This window comes from Salvelinus fontinalis, chromosome 10 (genome assembly GCF_029448725.1).
Source record: "Salvelinus fontinalis isolate EN_2023a chromosome 10, ASM2944872v1, whole genome shotgun sequence".
Taxonomy (NCBI): domain Eukaryota; kingdom Metazoa; phylum Chordata; class Actinopteri; order Salmoniformes; family Salmonidae; genus Salvelinus; species Salvelinus fontinalis.
The window spans coordinates 20,965,852-20,976,274 of NC_074674.1; the positions used below are offsets into that span (position 1 = coordinate 20,965,852).

Consider the following 10,423-nt stretch of genomic DNA (forward strand, 5'->3'; position numbering starts at 1 on the left):
TCTCTGAGATAATTTATTTCAGCTCATGAAACATGGGACCAACACTTTACATGTTGCGTTTATATTTTTGTTCAGTGTATAAAGACTAAGATACGATAATATCCTGAGAAGGAGTGTGTAATTAAAGTGAGCTGTCTGTTCTTCAGGGGATGGAGCCATGGCTAAATAGTGGACAGTTACGTTTCTATAAAGCTAAACCGAATTTATCTCCTATGTAGCCACGAGTCTAGTTTGTGGAACACTGGAGTGAAACTGTTAGCTAATGTCGCCACCTGGTGGACGAAAACTGTAACCTCAACACTTTGGCTGAAAAACAAGCAATATCTAGGATACAGTAAGTGTGCACGCTCTTTTTTTTAACAGCAAAATAAGTGATCTAGAGAAGGGGAGGGAGGAGTGCTATGGAACAGAAATAGCAGTAACAGACTTGGGTCTCACATTCCATTTTTTGTAAGTACGGGCAACAAACATAAATATTATATTTGACATTGAATCACGTCAGTGTAAAAGGGTGAGCTACACATCAGAAAGTTCTTATTCATTACACACACACACACACACACACACACACACACACACACACACACACACACACACACACACACACACACACACACACACACACACACACACACACACACACACACACACACACACACACACACAGTAATCAGATGTCATTCATTTACAACCCTTCAGACACACATAAGCCTCAAATACATGTTGATTTATCCCAATGATTTGATATGCCATTCAGATTCTATAGCTCTATACAGAGTGAGCTGCAATCAACCAGTAGCTAATGTTATCAAGCACCTGCGATTTGATTTGATACACAGAAGTCGCGTAATAGCGTACATGAACATACATCCATGGTAGCTGCATTGGAAGGGACATGGAGTAACATGGGGGGAAGATTGAACAAACACTGATATAAAAAAAAAAAATTTGGCCATCAGCAGCAGTCCGTTCCCCAACACTCATTCACTCACCCTCATCTCTCTAAACTGTCTTCCCCTCATCTCTCTATATTCCCTATCTAAAAACAGTCCTGTGAACTTCCATAACTCCATAACTTTTAACTAACAGATCCTCCAGTGTGACATCTCACGGGACAGTGAACTGCAGTGTTTCTACAGTCGGTTTGGGTTGGGAGGAGTCTTATGTTGACTTATAACGACCCCTCTCTGCCCCCCCCCCCCCCCTCTGGTTTGTCCCGGCATTCCGTCACAGTATTCCGTCTGTCTTCCGTGCTGGTGCTCATACTGGAAGCGAATGCGGAGCTCTCCGACGCGACAGCGAGGCAGGTTGTCTGGGTCCTTCTGATCCTCTGTACATGTACACCGTCTTGTGGCAAGAAATCAGTTCATATGACATCACACACTCACTAGCCCAGCTCACACATACATCAGGCACCAGGGTTACCCAACTGGTGACCCGTGGACCAAATTTGTCCCTGGGGTGATTTTGTCCCTGGGGTGTCCCTGGGGTGATTCTACTGCTGCACGGGATCTGCCCTCAGTGGGGTCCGGAGTGGGGGGTTCGAGACAGTGGAACGGAGAATAAGAACCATCATTGTTCTTCACAAAACTCTGGTTCAACTCCAGGGTCAGCTACACAGCCAGAGGACAGAGAAAGAGAGGGATACATGATGAGATGGAGTGAGGGATAGAAACGAAAACATAATCAAATCAAAAGAAAATTGTCACATGCGCCAGATACAACAGGTGTAGGCACAGTTGAAGTCGGAAGTTTACATACACCTTAGCCAAAAACATTTAAACTCAGTTTTTCACAATTCCTGACATTTAATCGTAGTAAACATTCCCCGTCTTAGGTCAGTTAGAATCACCACTTTATTTTAAGAATGTGAAATGTCAGGATAATAGTAGAGAGAATTATTTATTTCAGCTTTTCTTTCATTACATTCCCAGCAGGTCAAAAGTTTACAAACACCATTAGTATTTTGTAACATTGCCTTTAAATTGTTTAACTTTGGTCAAATGTTTCGGGTAGCCTTCCACAAGCTTCCCACAATAAGTTGGGTGAATTTTAGCCCATTCCTCCTGACAGAGCTGGTGTAACTGAGTCAGGTTTATAGGCCTCCTTGCTCGCACACACTTTTTCAGTTCTGCCCACAAATTTTCTATAGAATTGAGGTCAGGGCTTTGTGATGGCCACTCAAATACCTTGACTTTGTTGTCCTTAAGCCATTTGCCACAACTTTGGAAGTATGCATGGGGTCATTGTCTTATTTGGAAGACCCATTTGCGACCAAGCTTTAACTTCCTGACTGATGTCTTGAGATGTTGCTTCAATATATCCACATAATTGTCCTCCCTCATGATGCACCAGTCCCTCCTGCAGCAAAGCACCCCCACAACATAATGCTGCCACACCTGTGCTTCACGGTTGGGATGGTGTTCTTCGGCTTGCAAGCATCCCCCTTTTTCCTCCAAACATTACGATGGTCATTATGGCCAAACAGTTCTATTTTTGTTTCATCAGACCAGTACGATCTTTGTCCCCATGTGCAGTTGCAAAACGTAGTCTGGCTTTTTTATGGCGGTTTTGGAACAGTGGATTCTTCCTTGTTGAGCGGCCTTTCAGGTTACGTCGATACAGGACTCGTTTTACTGTGGTTATAGATACTTTTGTACCTGTTTCCTCCAGCATCTTCACAAGGTCCTTTGCTGTTGTTCTGGGATTGATTTGCACTTTTCACACTAAAGTACGTTCATCTCTAGGAGACACAAAGCGTCTCCTTCCTGAGCGGTATGATGGCTGCGTGGTCCCATGGTGTTTATACTTGCCTACTATTGTTTGTACAGATGAACGTGGTACCTTGGAATTTGGGCGTTTGGAATTTGCTCCCAAGGATGAACCAGAATTGTGGAGGTCTACATTTATTTTCTGAGGTCTTGGCTTATTTCCCCATGATGTCAAGCAAAGAGGCACTGCGTTTGAAGGTAGGCCTTGAAATACATCCACAGGTACACCTCCAATTGACTCAAATGATGTCAATTGGCCTATCAGAAGCTTCTAAAGCCATGACATCATTTTTCTGGAATTTTCCAAGCTGTTTAAAGGCACAGTCAACTTAGTGTATGTAAAAGTCTGACCCACTGGAAATGTGATACAGTGAATTATAAGTGAAATAATCTGTCTGTAAACAATTGTTGGAATAATTACTTGCCAAAACTATAGTTTGTTAACAAGAAATTTGTGTAGTGGTTGAAAAACGAGTTTTAATGACTCCAACCTAAGTGTATGTAAACTTCCGACTTCAACTGTAGATCTTACTGTGAAATGCTTACTTACAAGCCCTTAACCAACAATGCAGTTTTAAGAAGATATAGATAAAATAATATTTACCAAATAAAATATAAGCAAACAAATACATACATATAATAGAAAAAATATTTAAAAAGTAACACAATAAAATAACAACAATGAGGCTATTTACAGTGGTTACCGAGTCAATGTGCGGGGGTACAGGTTAGTTGAGGTAATTTGTACATGCAGGTAGGGGTAAAGTTACTATGCATGGATAATAAACAGCGAGTAGCAGCAGTGTCAAACTAAAGGGGGTGGCCATTTGTCAATGCAAATTGTCTGGGTTTGATTTATTGTTCAGCAGTCTTATGGCTTGGGGTTAGAAGCTGTTAAGGAGCCTTTTGGACCTAGACTTGGAGCTCCGGTACCACTTGCCGTGCGGTAGCAGAGAGAACAGTCTATGACTTGGGTGACAGGACTCATTGACATTTTTTGGGGCCTTCCTTTGACACCGCCTGGTATACACAGGGCATTCGAAAAGTATTCAGACCTCTTGACTTTTTCCACATTTTGTTAAATTACAGCCTTATTCTAAAATGTATTTATTTTAAACACACAGTACCCCCTAATGACAAAGCAAAAACAGGTGTAGACATTTTTGCACATTTATTTACTTAATATAAAACTGAAATGCCAAATTTACATAAGTATTCAGACCCTTTACTCAGTACTTTGTTGAAGAACCTTTGGCAGCGATTACAGCATCGAGTCTTCTTGAGTATGATGCGACAAGCTTGGCACGCTTGTATTTGGGGAGTTTCCCCCATTCTTCCCTGCAGATCCTCTCAAGCTCTGTCAGTTTGGATGGGGAGCTTTGCTGCACAGCTATTTTCAAGTCTCTCCAGAGATGTTGGATGGGTTCAAGTTTGGGCTCTGTCTGGGTCACTCAAGGACATTCAGAAACTTGTCCAGAAGCCACTCCTGCATTGTCTTGGCTGTGTGCTTAGGGTGTTTGTCCTGTTGGAAGGTGAACCTTCGCCCCAGTCTGAGGTCCTGAGTGCTCTGGAGCGGGTTTTCATTAAGGATCTCTGTACTTTTCTCCGTTCATATTTGCCTCGATTCTGACTAGTGTTCCTGTCGCTGAAAAACATCCCCACAGCATGATGCTTCACTGTAGGGATGGTTCCAGGTTTCCTCCAGATGTGACTGTTGGCATTCAGGCCAAAGGGTTTAATCTTGGTTTCATCAGACCAGAGAGTCTTTAGGTGACTTTTGGCAAACTCCAAGCGGGCTTTCATGTGCCTTTTACTGAGGAGTGGCTTCCGTCTGGCCACTCTACCATAAAGGCCTGATTGATGGAGTGCTGCAGAGATGGTTGTCCTTCTGGAAGGTTCTACCATCTCCACAGAGGAACTCTGGAGCTCTGTCAGAGTGACCATCGGGTTACCATCACCTCCCTGACCAAGGCCCTTCTCCCCGACTGCTCAGTTTGGCCAGGCAGCCAGCTCTAGGAAGAGTCTTGATGGTTCCAAACTTCTTCCAATTATGAATGATGGAGGCCACTGTGTTCTTGGGGACCTTCAATGCTGCAGAAACATTTTCGTACCCTTCCCCAGATCTGTGCTTCGACACAGTCCTGTCTCAGAGCTCTACGGACAATTCCTTCGACCTCATGGCTTGGTTTTTGTTCTTACGTGCACTGTCAACTGTGGGACCTTTATATAGACAGGTGTGTGCCTTACCAAATCATGTGCATTCAATTGAATTTACAACAGGTGGACTCCAAGTTGTTGAAACATCTCAAGGATGATCAATGGAAACAGGATGCAACTGAGCTCAATTTCGAGTCTCATAGCCAAGGGTTTGAATACTTATGTAAATAAGGTCATTCTGTTTTAATTTTTTTATAAATTTGCCAAAATTTCTAAAAACATGTTTTTGCTTTGTTATTATGGGGTATTGTGTGTAGGTTGCTGATGATATTTATTGATTTAATCCATTATAGAATAAGGCTGTAACGTAACAAAGTGTGGTAAACGTCAAGGTGTCTGAGTACTTTCAGAAGGCAGTATATGATGTACTGGGCCGTATGCACTACCCTCTGTAGAGCCTTACGGTCGGATGCCGAGCAGTTGCCATAGCAGACGGTGATGCAACCAGTCAGGATGCTCCCGATGGTGCAGCTGTAGAACTTTTGAGGATCTGGGGACCCATGTCAAATCTTTTTAGACTCCTGAGGGGTAAAAAAAACATTTTCCCATCTTTCTTGGTGTATTTGTACCATGATAGTTTGTTGGTGATGTGGACACCAAGAGACTTGAAACTCTGGACCCGCTCCACTACAGCCCCGTTGATGTGAATGGGGGCATGTTTGGCCCTCCTTTTCCTGTACTACATGATCAGCTCCTTTGTCTTTCTCACAGACCTACCACCATTGTGTCGTCAGCAAACTTAATGTTGGAGTCTTGCATGGCCACGCAGTCGTAGGTGAACAGGGAGTACAGGAGGCGACTAAGCATGCACACCTGTGGGCCCCCGTGTTGCGGATCAGCGTGGCAGATGTGTTTTTGCCTACCCTTACCACCTGGGGGCAGCCAGTCAGGAAGTCCAGGATCCAGTTACAGAGGGAGGTGTTTAGTCCCAGGGTCCTTAGCTTAGTGATGAGCTTTGTGGACACTATGGTGTTGAACGCTGAGCTGTAGTCAATGAACAGCATTTTTGTCCAGGTGGGAAAGGGCAGTGTGGAGTGCGATTGAGATTGCGTCATCTGTGGATCTGTTGTATGCAAATTGGAGTGGATCGAGGGTTCCTGGGATGATGGTGTTGATGTGAGCCATGACCAGCCTTTCAAAGCACTTCATGTATACCAACGTGAGTGCTACGGTGTGGTTGTCATTTAGGCAGGTTACCTTCGCTTTCTTGGGCACAGTCCAAGAAAAGCTTTTCAACACACTGACTTAAGCAGTTTGAGAACTTTGTAAGTAGATGAAATAAAAGAGAGCTCAAAAGAGGGATGGGAGAGAGACATATGAGAGAGAGTGAGAGAGACCTTTTACATTTTAGCAGGCGCTCTGATCCAGAGAGACTTTCACTTTTGCACATCGGCAGATCTTTTTTTTCACCTAGTCAGCTCTGGGACTCAAACCAGTAACCTTTCGGTTACTGGCTCAACACGCTAAACCGCTAGGCTACATGCTTCTGGGGTGTCAAAGATACATTAGACCTGCATCAGGTTGGCGATGTGCCAGGTGTACTTTGGGGAGGCAGATCATCATTCCTCAAAAACGCTGACCAAAGAAAACAAAAATATTTTTTTACCGTGTAACTTAACCTAAAGGTTAACGCTCACATTTGATTGGCTCTGAGTAGAAATGACATTTCCATGTCTTGTCTGTGCCTCTTTTCCTAACGGGTTGGGTAAAGACTTAGTAGCCTACACTGCGTAATATTTTTTTTATCTTATGCTAGCTAGTTTGTTACAAGTCGGTAAAAAAATATTTTATTGATTTGATAGGTGGCAATGCTTCAACTAGCTTCCATCCAAGTTCCCCGGGCTTTCAGAACAATGTGAGCAAAGCCTGGCTATGTTAGGTTTATAGTAGGCTCATTTGTGGAGCTGTAGTTGCGTTAGGGCTGGGTTAGGGTTAGGGTTCTGGTTAAGGTTTACATGAGGTAGTGTTGGGCAGCTGTCTCTTCTTGGATCCCAGGGACAGACGATGCAGCAGGGAGTTGAAGAACACCTGGGGTACATGGAACACCAGAGCCGGAGCCAACAACATCTGCATCGTCATCATCAATTAAACAAACAGAAACAGAGGGGCGGAGGGCGGTGTGTGTGTTACTATCAAACTGGTAATGCATGGTCTGGTGGATCCTCTCTGTAACGCTGCCTAGCCACTGCTGGAAGCCCAGGGTCACCAGGCTCTCATCCACAGGCTGGCTGCTCCCTGACACACACACACACACACACACACACACACACACACACACACACACACACGTCATATTTAAAGAGATAGAGTAATATAATAAAACGTTTTAATGCTCAAGAAACTGTGGTTAATTAGATACTCGTAAGGGGCATAAATGCAGTGAGAAAGGTAGTGAGAGACAGAGAGAAAGACAGATGGACAGGACAGAGACAGAGAGAAAGACAGATGGACCGGACAGAGACAGAGACAGATGGACAGGACAGAGACAGAGAGAAAGACAGATGGACAGGACAGAGACAGAGAGAAAGACAGATGGACCGGACAGAGACAGAGACAGATGGACAGGACAGAGACAGAGAGAAAGACAGATGGACAGGACAGAGACAGAGAGAAAGACAGATGGACAGGACAGAGAGAAAGACAGATGGACAGAGACAGAGAGAAAGACAGATGGACCGGACAGAGAGAAAGACAGATGGACAGGACAGAGACAGAGAGAAAGACAGATGGACAGGACAGAGACAGAGAGAAAGACAGATGGACAGGACAGAGAGAAAGACAGATGGACAGAGACAGAGAGAAAGACAGATGGACCGGACAGAGAGAAAGACAGATGGACAGGACAGAGACAGAGAGAAAGACAGATGGACCGGACAGAGAGAAAGACAGATGGACAGGACAGAGACAGAGAGAAAGACAGATGGACCGGACAGAGACAGAGACAGATGGACAGGACAGAGACAGAGAGAAAGACAGATGGACCGGACAGAGACAGAGACAGATGGACAGGACAGAGACAGAGAGAAAGACAGATGGACAGGACAGAGACAGAGAGAAAGACAGATGGACCGGACAGAGACAGAGACAGATGGACAGGACAGAGACAGAGAGAAAGACAGATGGACCGGACAGAGACAGATGGACAGGACAGAGACAGAGAGAAAGACAGATGGACCGGACAGAGACAGAGAGAAAGACAGATGGACAGGACAGAGAGAAAGACAGATGGACAGGACAGAGACAGAGAGAAAGACAGATGGACAGGACAGAGAGAGAGAGAAAGACAGATGGACCGGACAGAGACAGAGACAGAGACAGATGGACAGGACAGAGACAGAGAGAAAGACAGATGGACAGGACAGAGAGAAAGACAGATGGACAGGACAGAGACAGAGAGAAAGACAGATGGACAGGACAGAGACAGAGAGAAAGACAGATGGACAGGACAGAGACAGAGAGAAAGACAGATGGACAGGACAGAGAGAAAGACAGATGGACCGGACAGAGACAGAGACAGATGGACAGGACAGAGACAGAGAGAAAGACAGATGGACAGGACAGAGAGAAAGACAGATGGACAGGACAGAGACAAAGACAGATGAACAGGACAGAGACAAAGACAGATGAACAGGACAGAGACAAAGACAGATGAACAGGACAGAGACAGAGACAAAGACAGATGAACAGGACAGAGACAGTGGGCGAGAAAGAAAGACAGATGGACAGGACAGAGAGAAAGGCAGATGGACAGGAAAGAGACAGTGGGCGAGAGACAGTAGGGAGACAGGCAGCACCTGGCTCCTTGAGTCCAGTAGAAACAGGAGCATCAGTACCAGGAGGTCTCCTCTGGCCCCCACTCCTACCCCTACAGGACTTACAGCTGGGGGAGCTGGCGATGGAGGGAGGAGAGGGGACAGGGAGGACGAAAGGAGATACAGAAAGGAGTAGATGAAAGAGACAGTCACAAAGAAGAAAGAGAGGACAGATTGAGAGAGAAGAAACGTGCTCAGGCAGCTCTCAAAAGAACATACAGGTCTAATTTCGATGAGGCATTCTGCCTTCTATTTGATGAACGGTGTGATTGGCAGGGCAACTCATCAATGACGTGCTCTTCCAGATGGCGTCTCTTAGTTTTGTGAGGGGTGATTGGTTCAGGCAGCTGAGATGGGTTGGAGACACAAAGAACTGTGCAGTCAGCATTCCATTGTACGCCTACAGTACAAATGACAGGGAGGCAATTCACTCTCTTACATACACTGCATTGCACATACACCATAAGACGTATTACACAAAGTGCAAAGATCACACACACACCTATCCCGCTCCTAGGGACCCTTGGAGATGTAGTTGAGGAAACCTGTGAACTGAGGCCAGTTACTCATCGTTGGCAAAGGCACAGACACAGAAGTGGAGGCGGAAGTATGGAGCTGCAGAGCCAGGACCAGGCCAAGAGGTGGAGCCGGGTATGACACCTGAGGACCCTCTCACCTCCCCATCCCCATCCTGGGAAGTCTCCATGGGTCCCCCTTCCCACCCACCGTACCCCCTCTGACCCTCTCCTGACAGGCACACAAACACAGCCCCCGCTCTGCCTCTCCCCTTCCCCCAACACCTGCAGTCAGGTGCAGCAGCCCCAGAGGATGACCTGGACTGCTGTTACATTTCACCACCAGATTATTTTTGTTCACCCTCTGGACCAGGGGTCCCGGGGACTCAGTAGGCAGCCTCCAGAATGAAACTCCAGAGGGAGAGGGGTGGTCTGCGCATGGCACCCCCATGGATTGCTTCAACAGGATACAGGGAGTGACGGAATTGGAAACCTATTTGGAGAGGGTGTTGGTCAGAACAGCGGCCCTGGCCTGTCCTTTTACCCTGGGTGTGGCGACAGGTGGGCAAGACGAGATCCTGAGGTCCATTGTCGTGCCATTCATCCGCCACCATCGCCTCATGTTTCAGCATGGTAATGCACGGCCCCATGTCGCAAGGATCTGTACAATTCCTGGACCGTGAAAATGAACCAGTTCTTCCATGGACTGCATACTCACCAGACATGTCACCCATTGAGCATGTTTGGGATGCTCTGGATCGACATGTATGACAGATTGTTCCAGTTCCCGCCAACATCACAAAGCCATTATAGAATGGGACAACAGTCCACAATCAACTCTATGCAAAGGAGACGTGTCACACTGCATGAGGCAAATACTGACTGGTTTTCTGATCAACGCCCCTACATTTTTTATTATGGTATCCGTGACCAACAGATGAATTCTCAGTCATGTAAAATCCATAGATTATGACCCAATACATTTTTAATTTGACTGGTTTTCTTAGATGAACTATAACTCAGTAGAATCTTTGTAATTGTTGCATTTATATTTTTGTTCAGTGTATTTTGTTTGTTTATACCCGTAGTTCCTAAATACATGCTCAAC

At 45.6% G+C, this 10,423-nt stretch overlaps 1 pseudogene; it reads right to left on the reverse strand.

Annotated features, from left to right (window-relative positions):
- Window positions 1–1,133: 1,133 nt before the first annotated feature.
- On the reverse strand, window positions 1,134–9,982 carry LOC129863251 (uncharacterized protein C2orf42 homolog; annotated as a pseudogene).
- Window positions 9,983–10,423: the final 441 nt, after the last annotated feature.